This window comes from Rhyacophila brunnea, unplaced genomic scaffold (assembly GCF_057557595.1).
Source record: "Rhyacophila brunnea isolate RB1 unplaced genomic scaffold, BYU_Rbru_1.0 scaffold_10, whole genome shotgun sequence".
Classification (NCBI taxonomy): domain Eukaryota; kingdom Metazoa; phylum Arthropoda; class Insecta; order Trichoptera; family Rhyacophilidae; genus Rhyacophila; species Rhyacophila brunnea.
In genome coordinates, this window is record NW_028232752.1 from 33,232,793 (window position 1) to 33,247,124 (window position 14,332).

Below are 14,332 nucleotides of genomic sequence, written 5' to 3' on the forward strand. Positions count from 1 at the left end.
TTTTCAGAACGTCACAAAGCAATAACACAAAGCATAATACTGTATCGGTCACTCTCATTAATCAGTTTAAAAAAATCTAAGATACTATGTATCAAATAGTAAGTACATTCATATGATTTTTTTATAAGTATCCCTACAAGCAAAAGTCATCGCACTTCACTGCCAATGAGGCATGCGTAAATAAAATCGGTAGTGTCCACCGCATGTAATTACTAATGTTGGCAATTACGAAAAACCCAATTAAAAATATATAATATCAAAAGATACTCAACATTATAGTAATATGTATACAAGTGTTTTTCTTTATTACAGAAATAAATAATAAGTATAGCTTTTATTTTTTATTTGTTACCCACTGAATACACCCAAGATCTAAAATAATGTACGACTCTTGTAATCGAATATACATAAATAAATAAGACAAACCTTTGAAACATACCTATGAATAAAATCGCTTCTGGTATTGATATATTCCACTTAATCGAGGGTGAGTTTGGTGGACGTTATTTTATTAAAATATGGTATTATTACTACACGAGGTGTGCTTCTATGTATTTTTTTACTCGTGTTATACTGTCTTTTATTTAAATTATGTTGAAACTAATTTTTCTTCGTATTATTTGTTGTCAACGCTTTGAAAATTTGTGATGTTCATTATTTATGTGTTTTAAAAATCCATAAAATTTCGGATCTAATAACTACGGTATCGCCCAAATCGTAATTTCAATAACTATAAAATATATAATTACTTGTACTATTTCTTAGCGGTGTAAACACCTCAGACACCGTAGTAGATTCTTGGGTTTCCACCGCGTATACTTTTTCCTTCTTTCCTCGACGTTTCGGGCCCGTTGCAGAGGCCATTATCAAGAGAAATGTGTTATGATGAAGTGTAGTATAGGCGTATGAATGCAAACGTCGCTTTAAGAATGCCAAAAGGAATCCGATTAGCTAAGAGTAAACGTTGCTCAGAGTAATGTGTCAATTGTTACGGCCAGCGATACCGGATCGAATGTTGGATTTTGCTTTCACTGCCGAAAGCCATGGTCATGACAGGGCTCTGGAATGGGTGGGGGGGGGGCGCTTCTAGCTTATAAGTGAGATGAACACACATCACAAATTTGCTCTAATGGTAAAAAGTCTCCTGTGGCGCTATTTTACTTTAAGAATATTAATATTTTAAAATATTTGAGTCTGTGATTAAAACTTTGATTATTGTGTGTCGATATTTGAAAACTTCATAACTCAAGTGGATTTATTAAAAAAATCTCTAAAAATACGCTGAATACCCTTTATTTTAACTGGAACAATATTTGGAAAACGTTTCTATAAAGCGTCACACTGCTTTTAACCCTAGCGATAGGTAGGGGGGGCGACAAAGATCCTATCCTGGGGACTCGCTTCAGGATGTGGGGGCCATAGCCATGACGTTTTTAACCGTAACCCATCATCCCTATAAATATAAAAAAACAAACGTGAAAGTCTCAAACATTATACCATAGACATCGTAGTTATAACTCTTTCCTAGGCGGGAAATGGCATGAGATAAATTTCCACTAGATGATTAATTTTTATTCTAGGATTTTAGTAAATATGTAACCATGAGGGATTACTTTAATTTGAATTTGGTAGATACCTACGTACTAGTTTTTTTTGCCTTTATGTCGCACTTTGTTGAATTTTAAATTAACTCTTACAAATAATAATAACACGTACCTACTAATAAAAACAAAGTTATTTAAAATTAAATTAAAAATCTGTCCATTTTTTACATACTATAAACCTACTGAATAAGTCGTTTATAAAATTATGTCATTCGTTCGTCGAGTATTAATTATGTGATAAACAATAATTAACAAAATTCGTCATAACAAAAAAACTTTTAATTTTGTACGCATATCCAATAGTAAACAAAACAAGATTGATTATAACTTGATTTTAATCAGTTCTCTATCTCTGTATCGCGAGTACGTACACATATTTATATATATTTCGTATTGGTTGGCTGTGTGCCCTCAGTTATATTTTTACTCCACCCGCGTGCTCTTTTCTTTCGTTAATGCAAGTTTACAGTAGCTCGCACGGTTTGTTTGCATACACAATACTATTTTCGTGTGATATATACGGCAGTTATAAATATACGATTATATTTTTGCACAATAACAGTGGATGTTTTTAATGTGATTGATAAAAAAACTAAATGGTTTCGGTTATAATATCATGTGAATGTGTTTTAATTAATAAAATGCAGATAAAATTCAAAGATTGAAAGTGATAACTTATGTGAACATGTAAGCATTATGACTTAAAAAAAATATCACTCAGAATACCTGACAAAAATTTACAAAAATAATATTGTGTCATCATATTATTATATATTTTATTTTATAATATACGAAGCATGTTAGATTGTCATAAAATCTGTTTTATAATTTTCACTTTCTTACAGATTTATTGAATTAAATTTGCTTTCATAATCTTGTAATTATTTCTCTGGATGTTTTGATAAAATGTATATAGAACGGGCGTATGTTTTTAAATATACCTATTATGTTTCGGGATATTAAAAATTACTTAGAGTACGAATAATTTACAGTGGTAGTTTTTATTTAAGGTTAGGTGTTCAATTTGTATATATTATCATATAGTTCAACTTCTACTTGATGGCAATCATTAATAGTATTATTAATTATGTTTGACACAAAAGTCAACACTTAAAAAATACAAGTCGAATTATAATATTGTGTATGTACTATATAAAACATTTTTATAAAGAACAATTATTATTTCACAATCCATACAGTTCATGAGATTATCAATTTCCGGGAATTCGTTGTAAATAAAATGTTTTATTTTAGATATGAGAAGAAAATTTGAAAGTTTATTGCCTATATATTTTATTAAAGAACAATACTGTCAGAATAAATAATATTGTATTGTGTTTGTAAAATTATTTCTTTTAATTTGCAGTAGGTATATACTATATTATATTTTTTAGAAGATCTGGATAAAAAAATCACCATATCAATCAATCAAAAATAAACGATATAATATCATTACATTTTATCTATTCATATAGCACTCAATTTTAGATAATACTATTATTATTTATTATGTAGATTAAATTATGCAGTGCAATGTAGATATAAATTGTCTCTATTATTACATGATCTACAATAAATGTCACAATCTTCTTCTTCACAATATCATGTAGCCTTGACCTTCACCTATACAAAAAATATAAACATTAGCCACTGCAAAAAAAAAAATAGAATACAATTTGGCGGGCTTACGAAAAATTACCGCTGTCGACAATACTTATTATTGATCCCAAACGAAAAACAATGCTCATTATCTTATATGTATGTATTTTAATTCCAGTTACCACTTTCTGTTAACTTTATGGTTCCTACATTATTATTCAAGTCTCCAATCCGTATTATCAAGCACTATTAATTGTCAAATAAAAGTATAATAGACAGTAAAGTTAATACTTTTTAATGCCATAGTCATTAATTTTAATCAACATCGCAGTATTTGTAATAGAATTTTCAAAAATCTCGTGAAACTACTCGCACGTGCAATATTTATCCGTATAGTTTTTTCATAATGTTAATTAAACGAATATTTTCTTCCAACAATTGATATTATTAAGCATTGATATAGCATAGTAGATACCGTGCACGAAAATTTATACGTATGCAGTTATCCGTGAGTTGTTTCATTGGAAACTGATGGCCGTATAGTATTGAGATCAAATTCATGTCTAAATAAAACACTTAAAAATACGTAATAAAAACCATCGGAATATAAGGGAAACACAGAAGAAAATGGGTAGGCAATAAATAAGAAATACAATCATATCGTATAATATAATACTTATGTTAAATTCTTGTATGCACTCGTAAGTATCAACTCATACATAGGGCCGTCAAAAAAGTGTACATATATTTAGACTGCTACTTTTCTTTCGATACTTTCTTTAGATTCGATACCAATATACCTGTGGGTATATTCAATACATAAGGCGGCTATCGGAGGTTATCGATGGTAGTTTGTCATATTTATGTAATAAGGTATTATAAATGTTACAATAAGTAATAACTGTTTATCTCGCTCTAAAAGTTAACACAGCGAAGGCAAGGGGTGTTAAACATAGCACTTTTCGATAGTTTAGAGTTTATATGGTTAACTTATTGTAACAATAACCTCCTCAATACATAAATATGATAAACTACCGTCGATAGCCGCCGATAGCCGCCTTGTGTATAGAATAGACCCAAATGTATTGATACTTTTGTTCTTTCGAAATGACTACTCTACTCGTACTTATCAAAGTAATGTTTTTATTGTATCGAACCAAATTGACTTCATGAACAACGCGTCTTTTTTTATCTTAATGATATAGGTACGGTAATCTCTTTCCAGTAAGATAGCTGACGTTGAACTACGGCGAAACGTTATACGTACAATTAACGTGTAACCATGAAATTAATATAATTCGATATATTTTATACAATTTGAAGTAAGATTTTTTACAGGCATCCTAATATATTATTTTCGTTTTATTTTACCGTGTGCAAGAATTTAAGTGAAAACAAATTAATATCGCAGAAAAATATTTACAAGGCCTTGCGCAATTTGCGATTAGATAAGTACCTAACGTATGTACCTAATAAATGTTAATCCCAGTTTGTTTTTTAGAAAATTTTACCGAGTTTAAATATTATACATTGTAAATAATATATTGATAACACACGAATACACAAAAAATAGAGAATACGAGATAGTAAAATAAACGAAACATTGTATCAAACGGGCGGTAGGATATTTTACCATATTTATAAATTGGCCTCTCAAATTTTATTATTTGTCTCCGAAATGAAATATTTCTCGAACTGGATCACAGATGTACGTATATATTGACAATTGCATTCAGATGGGAGGACAAGGTACTCACCAAGAATTGAAAAAAATGTGGAGGAAAATGAATGCCATTCTTTTCACTAATTATTTTTACTTTTACTCACACCTTTTCAAGATATTTTTCAATTATTATTTTGTTTACTTATAAATAAATAATTAAAGTACGAATTTTATGTTTTATCGAAAGTCCTTATGTATTTTAAGTAATATAATAATATTATGTATGGTACGATAAAGGACGATGATAAAAATATATAAAGAAGGAATATGTATAAGTAGCTCACCAGACAATTTCAATTTCTGAAAGTAGCTCACATCCTTATTGAGCTTGGAGACCACTGCATTATATAACACATATTATTTTAACTTTGAAATAATGACACTCATAAAATTATAAGAACACACGAAAGAAATATAACTACCTATACTTATTTAAATATATTCCAATCAATGCGTTAGGTACCAAAAAGTGGGAATATACTATAATATGTGCGCATTATACAATAATTGGCTTTATCTGAATTCCCTTCTAATCTATATTATTAAAAGATAACCTAAAATCCTGTATAAACTAAACTTAAAATTCGGTGACAATCCATTCTATATAGGTCTGGTATTTTAGACATAAAATGTCCTAAAACAATTAAGTTTTGGTCAATGATCCTGTCGACCTGAAACTTTCGTTAATACTTTCTCTGAGGTAGGTTTCTAAATGAAAAAAAATATGGGTGTCGTCGTTTTACTTATTGAGATAATTAGTTCGACATTTTGTGCATGTAGCGAAGCGGGGTAGAAACTCTTGCGGGGAATTTATCTTTTGAAGGTGAGGGAAGAGCGGAGCCTCACTAATTGAACTATAAAACTTCATTAAGAATTGCTAATTTCTCATTTTCTATATTGGAAGAAAAATGATTTTTTTTCGTCGTTTTCTCGTATTATGTTGAATGATTACTTACAAAATATTTGAATTTTTAGTCTTTCATGATTTTATTCCAATTTCCGCTTGGATACTAATGAATAAAACTGTCTTTTTGTATTTGACAATAATGGTGATTAGACATCCTTGAACTTGCATTGGGTTCGAGGCATTAGAAAATATTATTTATTTATAATAATTGTCATATCTTAGTAAAAACTGTGTCCCACAATAATTAATCCAATAATAACAGAACAATTCATAAAGATATTATATAATTTACAATGTGTGTAGCATTAAAATTAAATTATCATGTGATAACAGGCGGACACATATATAAGGCAATAAAGTGTAAGTATGTAACTTAGTTAGCAAGTAATTCCATCGTATATCAGAATTAACGTTTTGCATACGTTGCGGAACAGTGTACCTATAATACAATTAAATACAATTAATATAACATTTGTACTGATTTTGGACTAGATAAATAATAAAATTAATTGTGTATCTAAACGAGTACCTAAAGTAAATGTTAGGATCTATAACATTTATATTAATAATTTTAATCGTGAAAAAGAACAATTGAAATACAACACAAGATTTCCTCGATACATTTGATTTATCCACAAATAGTATGTATTTAACCATTCAATTGTGTTTGATTTATGTGTGTAAATATTTCTTCTGATATTGCATTGTTCTAACAATTGATTTCGATAATATCATAATATTTTAATGAAAGTAACTACCAACTTTTGTAGAGCTTCATGGCTTTTTTACACGGGTTTAGTCAATCTCTACCCGCGCTAATACCAATACTTGGCAACATGATGGAAGATTTTTACTAATTCGGTATATTTCCACGTGGCGATATTAGTGCAAGTAGTTATTATTAATGATTAGTACTAGGCTCGTGTAAACACGCCTTAACGCGGATACAGCTACTTCTTCTGCTTTAAAGTTTTCAATTTAGTTTTCCACTTAGCGCCCTGGGTTATATCCCATTAACCTTATGGTAAATCCTGTTCCGCTGTCAACTAAATGAAGTTACTTACGTAGATACTTACAAATACGTACTAGATGTATTGGGGAAATTGATTAGGTAATAAATCATTATTGTATAATATAACACCTTGGTGATTTCCGTGCATTGTCGTAATTTCATTAAATATTATAATATTTAGTCTAATTTTATTCGTATTGACTTAATTGCTGATGATAAAACTGATTTAAATGTTTGTTTGCTTAGTTCATGAATTTTTAAAACAAACTGTAACCGGTTTTAAATGACAATTCTCATATTATTAATAGATTCATCAATTCGATTATGTTGTTTACATAATAATATCACGGATATTATGCTTTTCATCAACTGTTGTCTAAAAATAGACCTTTTATTAGTCATATTTAAATAATAGTTTCCTGTGTTTAATTTTATAATATCATAGAAGCCACAAAGAAGTAAAAAGAAACAATATTTTAAAATTTATGCTATCTTCTAATACAGAAATATAATATTATGATACTAAAATTTATATTGCCATATGTTCTTCATCTTTTTCCTGGCGGTACAACCTTGTATGGGTCTTGGCCTCCTCTAGCGTCTGCTCCAGGTAATTAAATCAAAACTAGACACAATCTCTCTATCTTGAACGAGGTTGAACAGGTCTTCGTTTGTTTGCCCTTCGACTTCCAGAATGTCAGTTTCTTTGTTGTCAGTGTATATGTAGGACCAACCATCTAAGGCGGCTCAATTTGACGGTCTGTAAAATGTGCGAGCCGCCGTATGAAGAGTAAAGCTCGAAAGGTACGAAAATACTATGCAGCATGCTCTTCTCAAATGAGCCCAACACTCTTTCCATGCTTTTAGCCATGCACCAGGTCTCCGAGCCATACATAAAAACTAGTTTTAATAGTGTTTTGTAATGATGCATTTGATCTGTCAGTTCAATGTCTTTGAATGTAGCACTTTCGTTATACCAAACCGACAGTAAATTTGTTACCTAACACAATTTATCATTTAATTTGGATTTATAGATTACCTACTCTCACTGTTAATAGAGGACCCCAGGTACATGGTTCTTGACCCTCTCAAAATCACTGTTTTGCATATACGTATCTATATACAATGCCAAATGAGGATAAACAGTTAGCCCTACATCCTCTCCCAACATATTACCGACATACGATTTCGTAGAATGGAAGTATACAATTCGTTTAAGCGCCAACTGGACATTCATGCTTTAACACAATCTTACCTGCGCAAACCGGTTTGTATCGGGAAGCCCGTGTGTATGGACGGGAAAACTGTAGCTCGCGCAAACCGAAAAGCGTTGTTATGCTCAGGCAAGTCGCTGCAGTCTAGCCGCCGCATTAAACATACATAAATGTTGGTAGACATCACCAGGTCACTAAAGTCGGTCATAAACTTTATTAAAATACATAATATACTAATATCGTATATGGCTTTTGAAAATGTCTAATACATACACAATAATATAAAGTTACTAGCTGACCCGGCAAACGTTGTTCTGCCATATAAATTATTTCTAGTGAATATTTTGGTTGTAAAATAAAAAACAACGAATGTATCGTAAGTGTGTGGGGATGGGATCTATGACAGAAAGAGGAATAGAGCGCTGTAGAAGATGACCGCCGATAAAAACAAAAAAACATCAACCATTCATTTTCTCAATTACCTGTGACAGGATCTCGTTATTTAATTTTTATGCAATATCCGTCTTGTGCCTTCCAGAAAATTAGCGGATATTGGAGAGCGTCGTATGAACGGTGTGTGTCAGCGATGAACTCCAGATTATTGTTACTTCTTCGAATCACGATTTCTCGCGTCGATGTGCGGTCGCCAACCATGATTCCAGCAATGTCGTCAACAACAGGTGCATTGAATCGACGCACGTGCTCTCCAGCTGGTGTTTTATCAGGATTGATGACAATAGCGTGATTGTCACTTTGCAATTCGTGCATGTGTGCTTTGAAGAATTTCAATAATTCATTGTGCTCATTCAACAGGGCGTCCAGTTCGCCGACGATGTGCCTGGAAATAGGCAAATTGAGGCCATTGTAGCCGCAACGTGCATCCACATGATTGATGTCTTCACCGCCCATGAAGTAGATTTGTAAAAATGTATGTGATTCGTTTGGCATTGGCAGCAATGAGCCTACTTTGTGGTATACTTGGCCTTTGATTTTGAACGTAGAATGGAATCGTTGACCATTTGCGGCAGTATTGTGAACTATTTCTGTTGCTCCGAACAAAGTCATTTGGAAGCATGAATTGAATGTGCGAATGGACTTCAGGAACAGGTTTGAATCTGGAACCGTGCCGATGAGCAAGCCGTTCAATGGTTCTGGTGGTATCTCAATTTCTGGTAGTTTCACTTTTCCAGATGCGCAACACATCCCGACTGACTCATGTTTGAATTTGAGCGCATGATAATGGGGACATTCTTTGTCCATAGCACCAATCAGCACTTTCGGATGAGCGGAATATTCAATATCTGGCTCGTACTCGAATGCGAGACGAAAGAACGAAGCGAATGTAAATGCTCGATGTACTTGTTGGCGTTGTCGGTCATTTTCTCTGCGTGTGTTAACTACGAACCGGCGCGCTTGGCTCCGTTCCAATTGTCGTTGTTGATTTCGTTCAGCTCGTGCCTCTTGTGATTGAGATGCACGCAATTGCGACTTGCTCACATGCACGTTTTTGTTATCTTGTTGGATTTGTTCGTCTGTTCTTTCTGCTCTACTATTTCGCATGTTTGTTGCTTTATTCGTTCGACGGCCCAAATCACCCCTCTTGCGTCTTGCTGGCATTGTGCACTGTAATACACACACACAAAAATAGATAAATTAAAATAAATCGTACAACATTTTGCACGCACTGCGTTGTGATATGCCGAATGAAATGTCAAAATGACGCGACGCTTCTCTTGAATTCTTCTCGGACATAGCGCCATCTGTCATTCAACAACATAAATAATTTTGTTCTGTTTGAAATACGAACGACGGTTAAATTTGTTCATACAAAAATAATAAAATCGCGATTAAAAAATGGGAGGGTGGGATTAGGAGAGTTAAAATTTGGGGTTATAGGTATTTTTTATGCCAAATAATAAAAAAAATACAAAAAAAAAATTGTCAAAAAAATAAAAGAAAATTTTTCTGGATAGAGATACCCTAATCACCTAGCGGTATGAAATATACTTGTTGACCTATTCTCATACCTAACAAATATACATAAAAAAAATCATAAAAATCGGTCGAGCCATTTCGGAGGAGTTCGACCACAAACATCGTGACACGAGATTTTTATATATATAGAGATTATATAATAATTAACAAAATGTTTCATTGAATGATTTTCATTTGTTTTTGACTTTTTGTAAAAAGGTCATTCATTCTCTTTAAAATCTCCGGTCCGCATCCTTTCAAGATTACAATAATTACCATCTCTCTTGTTTTCTTTTTATATTCCTAATTCAAATGAAACATCACCTGATTTATATTTTGGTGAACGTAGTAACCGGCTGGAATTAAAATTAACATCGCATTTTATGTTTTAATTAATTTATTTATGACGGAATAAAAAAAACGATACACGAAGATACTGTATTAAATACACAGTTACACTATTTATTGACTGGCTTCATAATAGCACATTCCGATGGTAGTGCCGTCTTTTTCACGATAATTTTCGTTATTAACTTAATATGCAATCCGGTATAAATACAGGTCGTCGTAAATAAATATTTTTGTATCTCAGTATTTTTCATAAATTAATCACAGTATTATTATAATAAATATTTATATTTAAAAACATACTTCTTAAAAGTGCGGCCACACCGGCAACAAGTCGCGCGACAACTCGTTAAATTTTACGATAATTATCATGCTTATCGTAAAATTTAACGAGTTGTCGCGCGACTTGTTTTCGGTGTGGACCCGGCATTATACTTACTTCAATAATTAATTTACAGCGAAACTGCATAGTGGTTTGCATTCTAAGTGAGCAACAACAATTCCCGCGAAATAAACGGCATCACTATTAGAATGCGCTATTGGAACCTCGACCGGCATATAGTATGGCTGTGATTACAGACTATAAAATTTGAACGTAGTTTTTTCTGTCTGTGAATTTATTTGTTTACAATTTACTGTTATAACACTATTACTGTTAGATACACTTAAGAATTTCTTATAATCAATAATCATAATAATATGGTAAAAGCAATAATTATTCACAATGCAAAGTATAAACATTAGTCGTATTAGTAATCGTAAACATTGCGTATTGCAGTTGGCTTCAATAATATTGATGAAAAGGTGCCACTTCGTTGGTATACCTACTGATACATATTTTGAAGTCTGAGCTTGGGGATTAATATCACACATAATATGGGGTTCATGAAAATAATGCGAATGTGATTTTTTTTATTAAAGCGAAAATAAGTACTTAGCTATAAATATTTCAAGTTTAGTGACTAAATAACGATAAAGGTTATTATGATTTAAACCCATTAGTAGTTAGTTACCTACGAATTTTTGACACAAACATAATATTATATGTTAAGATTTAATATCGATCAGCAGTTTTAATTATAGATATAAAATTCAAGGTACCTATTATTTGTATGACTATGAATAAGAAAAAATGATATAAGTAATTCTACGATTTTATACATAAATTAAGAAAAATAATGTTAGATATTTAATAAATTAACATAATTATGAAATATGAAAACGTGGATACAATTTTTTCATGAATTTGGATAATTATGTTTGTAACAATTTTCGTAGACATTCAAATAAATTATTTAGAAACTAGTGATTTAATTTTAGATGAACATACTGACCTTATTCGTTCACAAAAATGGGTATTTAGATTTAAAAAATCTTGAATTTTTATATGAAAAAATAAAACGGGATTCCCGGATTATGAGACTGAAGACTCAAATTTGAATAGTTTGTGTTTAATACCGACTTATCTGTTGGTCGTATACAGAGTGGATTAATAATAATGGAAAAAGTATTGTCAACTAGTGTCTTCTTAATCTTTATTTGTGTTGGGAGAGGTGTGGTGTTAAATGAAAACTAACATCCGACCATCATTCAACACTGTTATCCAAGCTATCTGGATAACAGGCACCGCTAGCTCAGGGTACTGGGTTTCCACACTATCTCTCTGATGAATTCCAATCCTGTTACGGAAAGGACCATCGAAATCAATTGGTATTCGATGGATAATGTTTACCATACCGCTGCAGCGGTTAATTGCGAGCACTGAAAACTTGACTCTATTGGACGCCAAAGCCTTTTCTATGAAAGAAAAGAACATAAAAGAACATAATATTACGGGATACAATTAAATTAAATGAAACACCGTGATAATTTTAACCTCACTGTATTTAAAGTAAATGCAATTAAAAGTCAATGGTACATAAATCCATAGAAAAATCACCACCGTTCACAAACGACGAGGTTATAATACATAAATATTTACGTTATACAAAAGACACAATATCAGCGTCTGCAAACTAAAATTTTAACACAATAAGTTCTCAGCAACTAACTTAAACCTAAACCAAAATATCCACATGTGAGTGAGGTTATAATTAAAACAAAAAACTTAAAATTAATTAATACTAAAAATGAAATGTATTTACAGCCGCATAGCGATTCCGCTATGCGGGATATGCTCTTACCACGTCCACTCGTGTCAAGGGTCAACCAGAAAAGGAAGGAAATCCAAACAAAATTCGATCGCCTGACATCAGTGTTGCCATATTTTGAAAGTGGTATTATAGTACAGTGCCTTCAAAATTATAGTATTTAGGTAAAAAATATAGTACGCGTTGAGTGACCAATAATTTACTGCATTTTCAAAAAATTAAACGTGGGGTAATTAACGTCTTGTTTTTTTAGACAAAATTCAAATGTTAAGTCAGTGGTTTCCAAACATTATGTTACTACGCTTCCCTTTTAAAAAATCGAATCTAGGTGCCCCCCCTTATTTCATTAAACCTTTTTAAAATAGTCAACAATGTACCTACTTACGAATACAAAAATGAAAAAAAATAAACAAGGCTTTACCACTTATATTACATTAATTTTTGACGAATGTGCTTGTTTATTAGCACAATCACTTTCAATTGTAGTCAATCCAAATTCACCTTCGTTCATTGATAAATCGATTTTATCACGTACCCCACATTGAAGTGGACCACGGGTTAGGATGTTTCAACCACATCAGTGCCACAGGCGACTTTTTTTGCTATTAATAAAATACCTGTGAAAAGTGCATTAGCAAACTAACCAAGAACTCAGTAAATAGATTTTTGTTTGCTTCAATATACCTGGCGTAGAAATCATTTAAAAGTGGAGACATGGCGAACTTTTTTTTTGTCATTTTGATTTCCTAAGCTCCAATTTTTTATGAATGCCTTCACTTTGTCGTTTTAAATCAGTGAATGCATTAGTGGTTCTTGGATTGATTTATTCACTCATTTTTTTTTTAAATTTCAACCAAATAGACAAGTTTAACAACAAAATTATCGTTCCTAAGCAAATTTGCCTCAAATTTCAACATTATGATTAATTTGACGCTTTTATTTAATTTTTTTACGTGATAGCCATTGCGCTTCATAATAGTATAAAAGTGAGGGATTACAAAATTAGACTCCATATTTGCAGAAAGGTTTGCAAACCAACCTTTTATAGGACTGTTTTTTGTGTAGTATATAACTAGCGGCCGTTTTATAAATTATGCATTTGCAAACTGCAAACCTGTGGCTACATTAATTGTGTTTAACTTTTTGTGCCTCCCTTTGCAACACTCCGCGCCTCCCAGTTTGGAAATAGCTGTGTTAAGTAATTAACGACACCTTTTTTTAGACATGGGGACTATTTTTTTTGCTTCTCACGGATTATTTGGGCGTTGTTTTTCTTCTATTGGCAACTTTTTTTCCGATTTCTCAAAATTATAGTATTTTAGGCGTACTATAAGTGTTTTATATCGTACATAGTACGCAGACCAAAATTATAGTACAAATACTATAATTATAGTACGGTTGGCAACACTGCCTGACATCGATCCCCCCACCACTCAAACAACCCGGAAGCTTGAAGTGCCAATCGCAGGATTTTTGTGTTGCCCGCGAGAGAAAAACCTCTCCACTGATTACAATGGTTAATTAGCCCGTTGGTGACGTCTGCAACGTCACAGTGGTGAGAGATTGGAAAAATAAACGTGAAAGATCTACTCTCTAGAATATGTCTCCCAACAGTTATGCAGTTCCTTAGATACATAGATCGAAGAAATATCAATGAGTTGTTAAGATTTTGTAAATATCAGTGGAAACAATGAGGGTCAACACTCGAAGCCGAAAAAAAGGCCAGGTCGCGAGCACGATGGTCCGACTAAGACCTGTTTCACACAGGAAAGATTCCGCATTTAAATATACACCCAATCCT

General features: G+C 32.1%; 1 protein-coding gene across 3 annotated transcripts in view; it reads left to right on the forward strand.

The window, feature by feature from the left end:
- Nucleotides 1-2,011: 2,011 nt before the first annotated feature.
- LOC147079106 (alkylglycerol monooxygenase-like) overlaps nucleotides 2,012-14,332 on the forward strand; it is a 110,839-nt gene continuing 98,518 nt past the window's right edge. The window contains exon 1 of one of the 3 annotated variants that reach the window (XM_085953447.1): nucleotides 2,012-2,291. The gene's annotated coding sequence lies outside the window, so the exon portion shown is untranslated. The remainder of the gene's footprint in view (nucleotides 2,292-14,332) is intronic. The other 2 variants (XM_085953448.1, XM_085953451.1) reach the window with 2 other exon arrangements.